At 40.0% G+C, this 14,555-nt stretch overlaps 1 long non-coding RNA gene across 1 annotated transcript; it reads right to left on the reverse strand.

Moving 5' to 3' along the window:
* Positions 1-12,778: 12,778 nt before the first annotated feature.
* On the reverse strand, positions 12,779-14,527 carry LOC116275323. The gene is made up of 2 exons (XR_004184337.1): positions 14,326-14,527; positions 12,779-13,037 (listed from the first exon to the last, which is right to left on the reverse strand). It is a non-coding gene; the product is annotated as an uncharacterized LOC116275323 (long non-coding RNA).
* Between the last annotated feature and the right edge of the window lie 28 nt (positions 14,528-14,555).

The raw sequence follows: 14,555 nt of genomic DNA on the forward strand, positions 1-14,555 counted from the left end.
CCAGCTACTCGGAGGCTGAGTAGCTGGGACTACAGGCGCCCGCCACCACGCCCGGCTAGTTTTTTGTATTTTTAGTAGAGACGGGGTTTCACCATGTTAGCCAGGATGGTCTCGATCTCCTGACCTCGTGATCCACCCGCCTCGGCCTCCCAAAGTGCTGGGATTACAGGCTTGAGCCACCGCGCCCGGCCGGTCTTTCTTAAGTGGCAACCCAAAATGTGGTCATAAATTACAGTAGGCAGGTGACACATACAAGTCACAAATAGTTTTGTCACATCACATTTTACTTTTGTTTTACTGAAAATAGGTGGCAAACCTGCAGAATAATAAAAGAAAATAAAAAAATCAAACTAGCAATTAAATTTATTTTAAAGAAAGAAATAAGTAGGAATTACTTACAATTTCATAATGCTACATGACCACAGATAGCACATCATCATAGATTTGTAAAAGGTGCCTGTCACCGCAAAAAAACAAGAAAGAACTCACACTAACTGTCACTTATTAAATAAATCATGTCTTTAAGTCATTAATATGATCAACAAATCATCAGGAACACGACAAGGAAAAAGCTGAGCTCCTGTTCTTAATGCAAAAAGCAGTCCACCAAAGAGACAACCAAAATAACTAAACAGACCTCTGTGCTGACTGATGGCATTTTCAAAGTCCTGAATAAATAGGAAATGTCCAAAGCGCACACACACACACAAACAAAAGGCACAATTCAGAGATAAACCGGGCTGTAAAATAAGTGTGGAAGTAAAATGATAAATTTGGAGGTATTTTTTTTTATTTGAGAGAGATCCCGAGTGTTTATATTGCATCACCAGTGAAGGAAAATGAAGTGTTACCAGGATCCGAAAAGGAGTCTCCGAACAGGGTGTACACCGAATTCCCCTTTAATAAAAAGAAAACAGCTCTAAACAAACAAACAAAAAAAACGTTTTTAACTTCCAGGAAGCCAAATTAAAAACAAAAAAAAAACAAAGAAGAAAGAAGAAAGAAGAAAGAAGAAAGAAGAAAGAAGAAGAAGAAGAAGAAGAAGAAAAAAGAAATGGCTTTACCCACAGTCCCATGTCTGGGACAGAGCTCTTCTACCAAGCCATGCAAAGTGTCCAAGACAGAGGCCACCCACCACGCATTCCCAGACTCTTAACCGTGTCACTCCAGAAACCAAGAGGACTTGGATTTCCACAATGCTAACGTGATCTGAAGGCACTCCGTACACATTTCTGTCTGGGCAGGACCAGTTGAATCACTTCTCGCCTTATCAGCCTCCAATAATTGCCACACTGTGCAACCAGTAAGTGGGAGGCACATGGAGTCTGACCTGGCAGCCTGTCTGCTACCTTCACCAAAAATACTCCATTCACACACTTTGTCTGATACTACTTTCATTGTCTGGGCTCTTGTTTTCGGAGAATTGCTGCCGAAGTATCGCAAACAAGTTACACCTTTACCTCTATCCCTAACATGGGATGCCGAGGTGCAGAGGCACCGGCACCGCCCTGCCATCACTCTCGTGGATACGGACCCGATTAGGCGTCCTTCTTCCTTCTGCCCACACCAAGGCCCCCCAGGCCGCCGCCGCTCACCGGGAACCTTCCCAGGGGAGTGGCGGAGGGGCGAGGCCATGGTGCAGGGACCTGCAAGAGGGGCCTGACCCTGATCGAGAGGGGCCGATGGGCGGCCAGGTGGGCCTGTGGGTTTACCTTGTTGAGGTGAGGGTTCCGCGTCAGCAGGTAGCCGCGCTGATGGGTGTGGCGGCGACGGGGGACTTCGGGCTCCATGGCTGGCGCCGGGTTTGGCGGCGGGGTCAGGCCGGGGCGGGCGGCGCGCGCGGTGCAGGCGGCGGATGCTGCTGGGGTGCCCGTGCTGACGGCAGCTGTGGCGGCGGCGGCCGCACTGGGAAAGGCCCAGCGGCTAGGGGCGGGCGTGGGTGGCGAGAGGGGGTGGACGCGTCGGGAGAGGCCCGAGCGAAGCCGGTGTCCCCAGCAGGGCAGCCTGCGAGAAGCGCTGAGTCATGGCAGGAGATCATCCGAGCCGGCGTGTGAGGAGGAGGAGGAAGAGCGAGGCCCTGACAGCGCTGCTGGTGGCAGAGTGGGGGTGGCCGCCGGAGCGCTGGGCTCCATAGGGCCTCTGCCCACCATGGGCTTATGATCACCACTGTAGTCGCCTCTCTCCATGTGGGCATGCCAAACACAGTGCACTGGGTGGCTCCACTGACCCCAGAGACCCAGGGTGGGGGAGCGGAGCGTCAGGCCAGGTTCCCCCTGCCCGGGAAGGCTGGAGAAAGTGCGAGAAAATGCCAGAAGGTGCGAACCTGAGAGGTTCAGGCAGGGCCAGCAGCCATAGACACCGAGGGGGCTACGGGACCGAAGGACTCCTGAGGGGTCCCCAGGACTGTTGACAGAAGACCTCGACAGGCTGAGGAGAATCAGATTCGTCTCTCCCTTCTTGTTAGCGTCTTGGAAGCTCTCTAGCCACAGATCTACAGCCCTCGCCGCGCCGTCCAGGATGCCGGCCGTGCCCGGGGCGCTGAGGCCGGAGGGAATCAACCTTGACCCAGAATGCCAAGGCCCAAGGGAACTGGGAGGAAGCCCAGAGAGGGGAGCTCAGGCGCCACACCTGTCAGTTTAATTTCCACTGGAATTTATTTGAATTCCAATGAGATAAGAGTCAAGGTCTTAGGGTTCAAAGGCCCAATGAACAGTCCTATTTATCTTGTGTATCATTTTTCTGGGAGTTTTAGAAACCTGATGTTCAAGAACCACTGCTCTCTCTGAATAATGATGAGTAAGCAGTCTTTCAGGCCTTAGGTTTCTTCTTTGGTAAAAGCAGAAGGTTAAACTAAATTATCTTGGAAAGCTGATTTATTTATTTATTTATTTATTTAGAGACGGAGTTTCGCTTTTGTTGCCCAGGCTGTAGTGCAATGGCACGATCTGGGCTCAAGACAACCTCCGCCTCCCGGGATCAAGCGATTCTCCTGCCTCAGCCTCCCGAGTAGCCGGGATTACAGGCATGCGCCACCACGCCCAGCTAATTTTTGTATTTTTAGTAGAAAGGGGGTTTCTCCATGCTGGTCAGGCTGGTCTCGAACTCCCGACCTCACATGATCCTCCCGCCTCGGCCTTCCAAAGTGCTGGGATTATAGGTGTGAGTCACAGAGCCGGGTCATTTTTATTTTGTTTTATTTACATTTATGCTTGGAGGTTCATGGACTGGAGGAATAGTCAGATCATAGCCAAAAGGAGTGTCTGTCTGATAAAAATAAAATAATAGCAACAGACGCTAAAGCCTTCTGTGCCCCAGTTTCCTTTTCAGTTGAATAGGATTGCTAGTTTCTGTCCCATTTGTCTCTGCGTACTGATATTACAAAGGATAGTATTTGAGATCATTTGCTGATTTTATAACTCTATACTCTAGACACACATCCAACCACAGTGTTTTCATTTCTACTTATGTTACTTTGCTTTATCAGAAAGATTTCTTACAGTAATTGTATTTTGTCAATACTTACATTTAGAAGCTTCTTTGACCTCGTCTGAATTATCTAGAATTAGTTGTGTTTATAGAGAATATTTTCTAGGCATCACAAAGTTCTTTTTTAAAAAGCCCTTGAAGTTAAATGACACCTTTCATTGTGAATTCTATACTCCATAAATACTTAATTCTACAACATCTAAGAAAAAGGTGTACTTTACAAAACTCACTCTCCTGAATTAACTGAGGCACATTACAATTAGGGTGTTTTATGTGAGAGAAAACAGTTTAACAGCAGGCATGGGAGCCAACTCAAGCTGTTTAAGAAGAAACAAAATGTTAGTATAACAGACCCTTATTATAATAAAGTACTTATTACATGAATTTAGATATATTACCTATGTGTTCCTGTTTCTGAGATTTAATATCTACAGATAGGAAAGGTGTTATAAGTACAGGGAGTAACCCACAAAGAGTGTATGGCCTCTCCCTCAAAGGCAACATTACAGGGGAATTACAATATCCTGCCAGTAGTAGGTAAAATTCACATCTTTCATTTATATGTTTACTTTAATTATTAAAATAGCTGCAGTCATCTTCAATGAAACAGGATAAGGTCTAGCTGAAGGAGCCATTTAGTAAATTCACGTGTAGTTCCAAGAATACTGGAAAGAACCTATTTTTCTACATAAATGTTAGCTAGATTATCAAAATTTTCAGTCTTTTTTAATAATAATCTCTTATAAGGTTAGGTTTTATTTCCAAAAATGTAGGAAAACAGATGCAGAGAAAAAAACTGCTTTAATTTGCCTTGTAACAAATTGTGGTTGCACTGTCAGTCTGAACTCAATTGGTAATGTTAAGAATGGGTATCATTCACAAATTAAGGGACTAAAACCTGTAGATTTCTGTCATACACAGGTGAGAATGCTATCAGTCAAAATCAGATTTTTCTTTCCCAAGTTATATTTTAGCACACAAAGAGCTTTTACAACATAAAATATGATTGTAATAGATACTCTGATCTAATGTCGGTTGAGATTGCAAGTATAGAAAATTCAAGAAATAACAGCACATACAGCAATTCAAATATTTTACTTTCAGGAGATAAAAAAGATTAAAAGAAAAAATATGTATCTAGGTGATGATTCGTAATATTAACTAAATGATTCTGTATTTCTTCACACAGAAAGTACATTACTACTATGTCTTCAAAATCTAGTGTGCATTTTATAACACATCTCAATTTAGACACCAAATTTTTATCAGAAATTTGATCTGTATTTCAATTTTATGAAACTTACATTTGCAATAGGAGATTCTCATACCTAACTTGTTGCAAATATACCATAAAGTTTTCCAATGACTAAATTGAGTATCTGTTTTATATTTAAATTAAAATCAAACACAATTTAAAACTGAGTATCTCATTTGCACTGGCCACATTTCAAATGCTTAGTAACATGCCAGTGCCCATCGAATTAGAGAGCACAAGTCTAATCCAATGCATTTGGGCGCTTAATTAAATGTTTTAAATAAATAAAGGTAAATATACATACCCATGTTACTGTAATGTTCATACAGATGTTATTACATGAATTGCAGAGTAACTCAAGTTATACTACCTTATTAATTTCACATATATAGCTATTTATAACTGTAAATGCATGCAACATACTGATTTTCTTTACAAAGCACGAATTCTTTTCCTTCTTCTCAGATAGTCAACCTAGTTGTTTCATTCCTCAAACCATTTTGTTGAAAGTTCACAACATCCCAGTTGATAACATGGCATATGGATTAAAATTCTAAATTAGTAAAACTGCATTTTAAATAAACCTTCTGAAATTCAGATGTCCACATAAGTATTGTGCTTCAAGATAGCCAACTGCTGGAGAAATTTTGCACATACTCTCAATGTTGCTGCCATTATTTTCCCCCAGACAGAGTCTCACACTGTCACCCAGGCTGCAGTGCAGTGGCGTAATCTTGGCTCACTGCGACCTCTGCCTCCCGGGTTCAAATGATTTTCCTGCCTCAGTCTCCCTAGTAGCTGGGATTACAGGAGTGCACCACATGTCTCACTAATTTTTGTATTTTTAGTAGAGACAGGGTTTCACCATGTTGGCAAGGCTGATCTCAAATTTCTGACCTCAAGTGACCTGCCCGCCTCAGCCTCCCAAAGTGCTGGGATTATAGGCGTGAGCCACAGCACCTGGCCAGATGCTATTATTTGAAATGTTTTTCAGTTCTTCTGTTGGAATTATTTCTTATTTACTCAGGGTAAACACTATAGCACATTCTTTTAAGAGTATTTTATTAGTTTCAGGCGAGGCATTGTGGCTCACACCTGTAATCTCAGCATTCGGGGAGGTCAAGGCAGGAGGATCACTTGAAGCCAGGAGCTTAAGACCAGTCTGGGCAACAAAGTGAGACCCTGTCTCTACAAAAAACTTGAAAAAAAATTATCCCGGTGGGTGGCATGCACCTGTAGTCCCAGCTACTCAGGAGGCTGAAGCAGAAGAATTGCTTGAGCCCAGGAGGTCAAGCCTACAGTGAACCATGACCGTGCCACTGTACTCCAGCCTAAGCAACAGAGCAAGGCTCCATCTCAAAAAAAAAGATTATATTAGTTTTACATCCACAGGTACCAGGGATTAGAACTTCAAAATATCTTTTCGGGGGACACAGTTCAATCCATAACAAGGATGAAGTCTAGAATCAGACTGACTGGGTTTGAATCTTTCTAGCCCTGTGTCTTTGAAAATCTTATTCCCTCTCGGCCTCAGCTTCCTCATCAGAAAAATGAGGATATTAAAAGTACCTGCCTTTTAAAGTTGTTATGGGGATTAAATGAGGTGATTTTTGCGTATTTATTCAACAAATACTTACCGATCAACCTACTGTGTGTCAGCCCCGATATAGGCGCTGGAAGATTTATAGTAAATAATACAAATTCTCTGTCATCTAGAAATTAAATCCTACTGAGACAATAAACAAGCTATACTATGTCATATTATATAATGCAGATACATGTAAAGCACTTAGAACAGTGCCTATCCCATAGTAAGCACTCAACAAATGTTATTCCTTTCCTCCAAGATCTGGTTCATCTTACGAAGCCATTCCCCATTCCCTCACATAGATATTTTCCCCTTAATTTATTCAAAATGTTTCTTGAACACTTCCTCTATGCCAAGCCTTAGACTAGGCACTGGTAGGCAAACATAAGCTTATGGAGAGAAATAGCCAATACACAGGTAAAGAGGTAGGTAATTATGAAATCTGAACTGTAAAAGAAATGAGTGTGCACTTTAGCAATTAGCAACATGAAGACTAATATTTTTAAATATTCATAATGTTTTAAATTGTATTTTTATTAGTATTTGGGATGTCTTGTATTTAAGTACTTGAAAATCTCTCTGAATGGTAGAAGTATTCTTTCAAACATAAATAAAAGATAGCTTCAGTGACACTTCACCTGCATGTTCATAGCAAATTTGCCCCCACTGGGGATATTCCCAGAAATACTTCAATTTTGAAGGGGGAAAATACTTATTTAGACAGGTAATAGCTGGTGTACTTGTCAAGAAGGCATTGAAGTTAGTAATCTAGAATACAGACTTTGGACTAAGAGTTCCTGGGCTCCTGTTCCAATTTGGCCAACTTTATCAAGTTACTCCCTTTGTCTCCTCCAGTGATTTATCCTCATCATAGTAAGCACTACATGGGTATTTGTCAAATGAAAACAAAGATAAAAATAAATCAGGTGCATTTCTCTGTATATTTATTTTCAACTTTTAAAAAGAAAACACTATCAATCACTAAAAGAAATTCAAATATTGACCAGGCACGGTGGCTCATGCCTGTAATCCCGCACTTTGGGAGGCTGAGGTGGACGGATCACCTCAGGTCAGGAGTTCAAGACCAGCCTGACCAACATGGCAAAACCCTGTTTCTACTAAAAATACAAAAATTAGCTGTGTGTGGTGTCACTCGCCTGTAATCCCAGCTATTCGGGAAGCTGAGGCAGGAGAATCGCTTGAACCTGGTAGGTGGAGGTTGCAGTGAGCCGAGATTGTGCCACTGCACTCCAGCCTAGGCAACAGAGCAAGACACCATATAAAAAGAAAGAAAAAGAAATAAAATTTTCTAAGAATATAAATTTTACTTACAATTTTAGCAATTACAGGTTTTGGCTTTAGAAAGTAGAATTAAGTGACTTGACAAGGTTAAGTATTAATCTTGTAGGATTAATATTATAGTGGATTTTTCTGTTTGTGTTTTTTACTCTTAAAACAAAGTAAAATGTTTTTGAAGCTGCTTGTTTTTAATTTTCATGTTTTCCCAGCTATCACCACAGTATACCTTCTACAAAGCACCATTTCTCTATCTAGGTCAGAGGTCAGCTATCTATGCATGTCGTGCTAAAGCTTGCCACTTGTATCTGTGCCAGTCCAAACCTGTTCTTTAGGTTGAAAATGGTACAGCTGTTCAGACTCTACAAGAAGAAAGGAAATTATGTCACTCCCAAATTAGGAAAAGCTTATGGGATATTTCAGTTATTTATCAGTATGTAACACATTACTACAACATTTAATGGCTTAAAACAATAACAATCATTACATTATCTCTCATGGTTTCTGTGCATTCAGAATTTGAGAAGGGCTTAGATTGTTAGTTATGGTCCCGGGTTTCTCATGTCGTTGCAGTTTAACAGTGGCTGGGACTAGTAAAAAGGGGTGAGGGGTGGCTATGCGTGCTCTCGCTCTCTCTCTCTCTCTCTGCCCTCCACCCTCATCTCTCTCTCTCAAGTAGTCTCAGGTTCTCTACATATATGATCTTTTATTATGGGCCAATTTGAATTATTCACAGCATGGCAGCCTCAGAGCAGTCAAAGTGCTTGTCAGGAGCTCAAAGGCTTTCAGAGCAACCTTTCCAGGGAAAAGGACAGAATGTGCCTTTCCTTTGGGTGACCTAGCCTTAGAGGTCACATATTGTCACTTTTTTCTACTCTCTTGATCCAAACAGTCACAAAAGCCTGTCCCAATTGGAGGAGTGTCAAAGCTACGTGTAAGAAGAGCTTGTATGATAGGATAAATGTTGCAGCCATTTGGAAAATACAGTCACACACATGGATGTATAAAGAGACCTATTTAACTGTTTGTTCCCAACACTTTTTTATGTCACTTTTTAAACTCATCTGAAATAAGGAGAGGGTGGTGCACTTGATATAGACAAATTCTTGATACCAATATAAAATGTGCATAAATAAATAAGTTGAGAGAACTTGACTGGGCATGGTGGCTCACACCTATAATCCCAGCACTTTGGGAGGCAGAGGCAGGCAGATCGCCTGAGCTCAGGAGTTTGCTACCAGCCTGGGCAACATGGTGAAACATCGTCTCTACTAAAATACAAAAAATTAGCCAGGCGTGGCGGCGGGCGCCTGTAGTCCCAGTCACTCAGGAGGCTGAGGTAGGAGAATTTCTTGAACCCAGGAGGCAGAGGCTGCAGTGAGCTGAGGTCACGCCACCGTACTCCAGCCTGGGCGACAGAATGAGACTCCATCTCAAAAAAAAAAAAAAAAAAAAAAAACATATTAAAAATAATACTGGACACTGAATATTGAATGGATGGAGAATTTTCTTTATAGACAGTGTGTTGCTATGTTGCCCAGGCTGACCTTGAACTTCTGGCCTTAGGCGATCCTCCTACCTTAGCCTCCCAAAGTGCTGGGCCACTAAAAGTGGCCTGAGAATTTTTTCAATTTGGAAAAATCTGCTTCTAAACTGTTGATGGTTTGTTTCCTTTTGTAGTTCTGAAGTTTGCAAAAAAAAAAAAAAAAAAAAAAAAAAAAACACTTACATTTGGAACATACCGTACCAGGGGAGGATATAATGAAAGCAATATATTATAAAACTTTAGGAATCACAATTTTTTTTTGTTCCAAAGTTAATTTGAGATGATGATTTGGTATCATACTTCACTACCTTCCTGCAGTGTGGATACCTTAAAATCTCTGACTGCTTGCCAGTAGGCACTGAAGCCAGCCACATAATGCAACTCTGAATTAGGGAGGGTAAGTTTCAGAATACCTTACTCCACCTGTGTGGATCCACCCTGCTGTCCTTACTTTGAAAAAGCCAGACTAAAAACAAATCAAAATGATCTTAAAAATTAAAAAGTCAAATTTTAAAAAACTTTATAGAAAGTTTAACTTTTTTTATAATAATATAGATTGACTTTATTTAGCCCAGACTCACCTAAAGAACAGATTGTCATATAACTTATTTAATAAACAATTGACTTTCAAATACAACATGATGCTAATAGTAATTTGCTAAGCAACAGTATTATGTGGCGTTTTACTTCTCAGTATTGTTCTACGTATTTTAAGAAATTTGACGCTAGAGTTAGAGAAAATAAACATTTAATATTTATTTTTGAGTAAAGTTCTACAAACACAAAAAAATAGTGGTTCAAAACTATTAAAATTTCTCTTTGGAATACCTGACTAATTCTTGCTTTAAAAGTGTCAATTGTTTCTGGTACCATGTTAAATTATTTGACTTCTTATCTCAAAAAGATATTATTTTTTTAAATGAATAAAAAAATCACACAGACAAAAGAGCCTTATCAAATTGCTTTATTTAACTTGAATAATCTGGACAGAATATTCTTTGTTTTGGAGATCAGCTCAAAACACAAACTTTTTAAATCTGTGAATTTTGTTAACCACTCTAACTAGTAGTTAACATCCAGTGACCTGCCAGAAATAGAATGAAGCCAGCATTAAGCACAAACTATCAATCTGTAATGTCACCAGAAACTTGGCATTTCAAATCTAGTTCTAAGCTGAAGCTCCTAATTTAATGGCAAAGCTCCACATTTTCTGGTTCTTGGAAGAGGGAAAATGTGTGCATGAAACGTTGTACTCAGGAGAGTTATACAAGAGATTCATTCATGATAGATGGAGAGACCTGAATGAAAGCACGTAGGCCAGAGGAAATTTAGAGTGTTAAAATGCATTTTGAAGACATGGTCCAATTCCTGATGAGAAACTGGGGAATCTTTGGGCAGGAGGGAAAAAAATCATATGGATTTGGTAGGAAAGTTATTAAGTCACTTTGGGGTTTTGGCAATATCCAAGCTTTTTGTATTTGTTATCCACACAAATCCATTCAAGACTTCCAAATAAGAGTGGAACTTATATTGATACAAAACCCCTATGTGTAATTTTTTAAATGTCCAGGCCATTCATATTTAGATTTGGAGATATTCTTTGCTAGAATACTAGAAAACTTTCGAGTATTCTTTGCTAGAACCATATGCGGAAACATTTGGAGTAAGTAATTCCAAGCTTCCTCCCTACTCGTTCCACCTCCACTGACTGTTCATCCTCTGAGGCTAATAGAGCAGAAAAGGAGGCTCCTCAGCGTTTTCTCCTCTCTGATTGCTGTGGAAACTGCTCTGTCATGCAGTTAAATTGGGCTGTGGAGAGACCTGAGACCATTATGCCCCCACTGTGGCTTTAGTGTGGTAGAGTATCAGGGCAAGGCAGGAATTAAGTTTTATCAGGCAAACCAGAACTGCACAAAGAGAAGATCAACAATCCCCACACACTTGCTTCATCCCTTCCCTTTCCTTTCTTCATGCTTTACTAACCCATTCGATGCAATGGAAAAAAACAAGCAGCAAGCAGTGAAAAGATCACCCTAAGCAGAAAAGGGAAGAAGCTGCCAGAACACAAGCAAAGTTAGAGCAAAACTATAAAAATAATTCAATTAAAAGGAATATAATTATCAAAATGCCCCTAAAGACTTGAAATTAAGTTCAGTGACAGCTCTAGGTTTGCCAGAGAATAAATGATTAGTTTTACAGGTCAGGTCCCAGAGACTTTGATTCATTCTTTGATGTGTTTGCCCTGTGTACAGGGAAACTGATATATAATTGTAGAAAATATATTGCTAACTTACTACAAATATTAAATCACCTGGACATTGTTATATATAATTTGTCTGGAAATTCTTATTTTTTTCTAATATATGTTGAAGAGACACTAAGTCCATCTCCATGAGGCTAAAATACTTTTAAAATTATATTTTCTTTCAACACACATAGTTTTTTTTTTCTTTTTCTTTTTTTTTTTTTTTTTTCAGACGTACTCTTGCTCTGTCGCCAAGCTGGAGTGCAGTGGCATGATCTCGACTCACTGTAGCCTCCACCTCCTTGGTTCAAGCGATTCCGCTACCTCAGCCTCCCAAGTAGCTGAGATTACAGGCACACGCCACCATGCCCGGCTAATCTTTTGGATTTTAGTAGAGACAGGGTTTCACCATACTGGCCTCCCAAAGTACTGGGATTACAGGCGTGAGCCACCACAACACATGTAGTTTCTTAATAAGTATATGTGCACATAGCAAAAAGGAAAAGGGCATAAAGGTAAAGTCATATAAATTTGAAACCGTAGTTTCTGAAGTATTAAAGAGCAGTAGAGAGAATGACAAAATGGTATTTTAATTCTTATATGCAAAGATCTCACTTTTTCATATAAGCTACTCCCAACCTCCATATTCCAAGGAAGATAATGTATTACAATTTTTCTAGAATTAGCTGCTTTTAAATTCACATCAAACACATGGGAAAGGGTTATTTCTTCCTTCAGTGAAACAATTTACTTGAATTTAAGATGCTTTTGTTTCCCAGTTTCTACTTATGACAGTCTTTATACTCTATAGCAGTCTTGCAAACAGAAGAGGACTTAACAAACCCAGACAAAACTCAAATCTCCCTAGAGACTTTTTTTTTTTAGAAATGTTAAACAAACATTCTACAACATGCCAATTATTTCAAAACCACTGATAATTGCAGTGCATATAAATGTAAATTTAGTTTTACATTTATAATTGTCAGGTTTTTCTTTTCCGATATCTCCTTATTCTACATAGTCATTTCATGAAACTAATTTATTCATTTTAAAATGACATTGCTAATATTTCTTTCTGTTCAACCTATTAAAATGAAGCAGAAGTGGAACACTACAAAGAAAAACTTGTAGTGGGGGTGGGGCAGGAAGGTTATTGGAGAACCATATAATTAGATAATTTTTTAAAAAGAGAGTAAACTGAATCTTAGTAATGATGGTTTTGCTGGAAATATGCTACTCTTACTATGAAATACTTGTTTCACCCTAAAGGCCATTGTAGTGACATTTGAGTTACATCAGAGTGTTCCTGGCAGTAGTTAAGGTAGTTTTCGATATATTAGTTATCTACCAATGTGTAAGAAATTAGTGGCCTAAACTGACATTTTTATTTCACAGTTTTTGTGGGTCAGGAATCCAGAGAGGGTTTATCTGGGTACCGTGGCTCAGGGTCTCTCATAAGGCAGCAGTCAAGGTGATGACCAGGGCTGCAGCCATCTCAAGGCTCAACTACGCGAAGGTCAGATTCCAAGCTCATTCACACTGTGGATGTTGGCAGGATTCAGTCTCTAGTTGGCCTTGTTCTGCGGACCTCTCCATAGCGCAAATCAAACACGCCAACTTGCTTCATCAGAACAAGCAAGCAAACAAGAAAAGCCAGAGTGAGAAGCAGACTAGAAGCAAAATGCAAGCCACAGACTTTTATAAGCTAATTTCAGAAGTGTTAGCCCTTCACTTTTGCCATATTCTGTTAGTTAAAAGCAGGTCATTATGTTTAGTTCATGCTCCAGGGGAGGAGACTGCACAAAATACATGGATACCAAGGGGCAGTGATCTTTGGAAGTTTTTTAAGAGGCTGCTTACCACACCTGATATGGGAAATGCATTATAGCTTGAGAGCTTTTGTAGATCTCAACAATCTCGGATGACCATTTCTAAAGGTTGGTGAGTTTTATTTCAATAAAGCACAGTCTATTTTGTACTCTGAAATTTTAAAAATTGTTTGAAATAATTTCTTATATAAATTTTAAAATAATTGCCTAGTTTTCACTTAATGATATATCTAAATGCTCAAAACATTTTTCATGTTGTTAAACAAAATTAAAGAGAGTCAGAAGGAAGAAAAATCAAATTTTTTCAAAATGTTTCAGTATTGAGCTAGATAATATCATAGAATACAGATTGATACATGTATCATACAATAGCTCTTAATTTACAAATAAAGTAAGATAAAGGACACTTGAAGATGGACATTAAAATTGCCCCCCGCCAATAAAAAGCAAATTCACAAAAAAAAAAGCCTAATCAATTCTTTTCAAATTTTCTCACTTCTCCACTAGGTCAAGAGGTCTCAACCAAATATTTTTGTATATTTGTTAATGTCAAAACTTGATGTATGTGTAAATTTTTCTATAGAGAGAGTTAATAGCTTCGTGAGAGTCTCAGAAAACCCAGGACCATTGCCCTAGGCAACAAGAATTTAGGTACTGAAATTCTCATATGGAGTCTCATGAATTTGCTTCATGTAACCCACCCCCAAAATAAGTAAAGCCAAATGTATTTTGGCTTTACTTATTCGTCAGTGTCACTAGTGTTCATTTCATCAGTGTCACTAGTGTTGAACTCCATATTCATTCAACATATATTTATTGAATTTCTACTAGATGCCAGCCACAGTTCTAGGCTATAGAAATGCAAATTCCAGCATCAAAAGCTCACATTCCTGGAGGAGGTGGCATAGCAAATAATAAGCACAGTTGGGCTACCCACTTTGGGTCCCCTCCCTTTGTATGGGAGCTCTGTTTTCACTCTATTAAATCTTGCAACTGCACACTCTTCTGGTCCGTGCTTGTTACGGCTTGAGCTGAGCCTTTGCTCGCTGCCCACCACTGCTGTTTGCCACTGTCACAGACCTGCTGCTGACTTCCACCTCTCCGGATCTGGCAGAGTGTCCACTGTGCTCCTGATCCAGCGAGGCACCCATTGCTGCTCCCAATTGGGCTAAAGGCTCACCATTGTTCCTGCACGACTAAGTGCCTGGGTTCATCCTAATCGAGCTGAACACTAGTCACTGGGTTCCACAGTTCTCTTCTGTGACCCATGGCTTCTAATAGAGCTATAATACCCACTGCATGGCCCAAGA

The sequence above is a fragment of the Papio anubis genome, chromosome 6 (genome assembly GCF_008728515.1).
Source record: "Papio anubis isolate 15944 chromosome 6, Panubis1.0, whole genome shotgun sequence".
Lineage (NCBI taxonomy): Eukaryota > Metazoa > Chordata > Mammalia > Primates > Cercopithecidae > Papio > Papio anubis.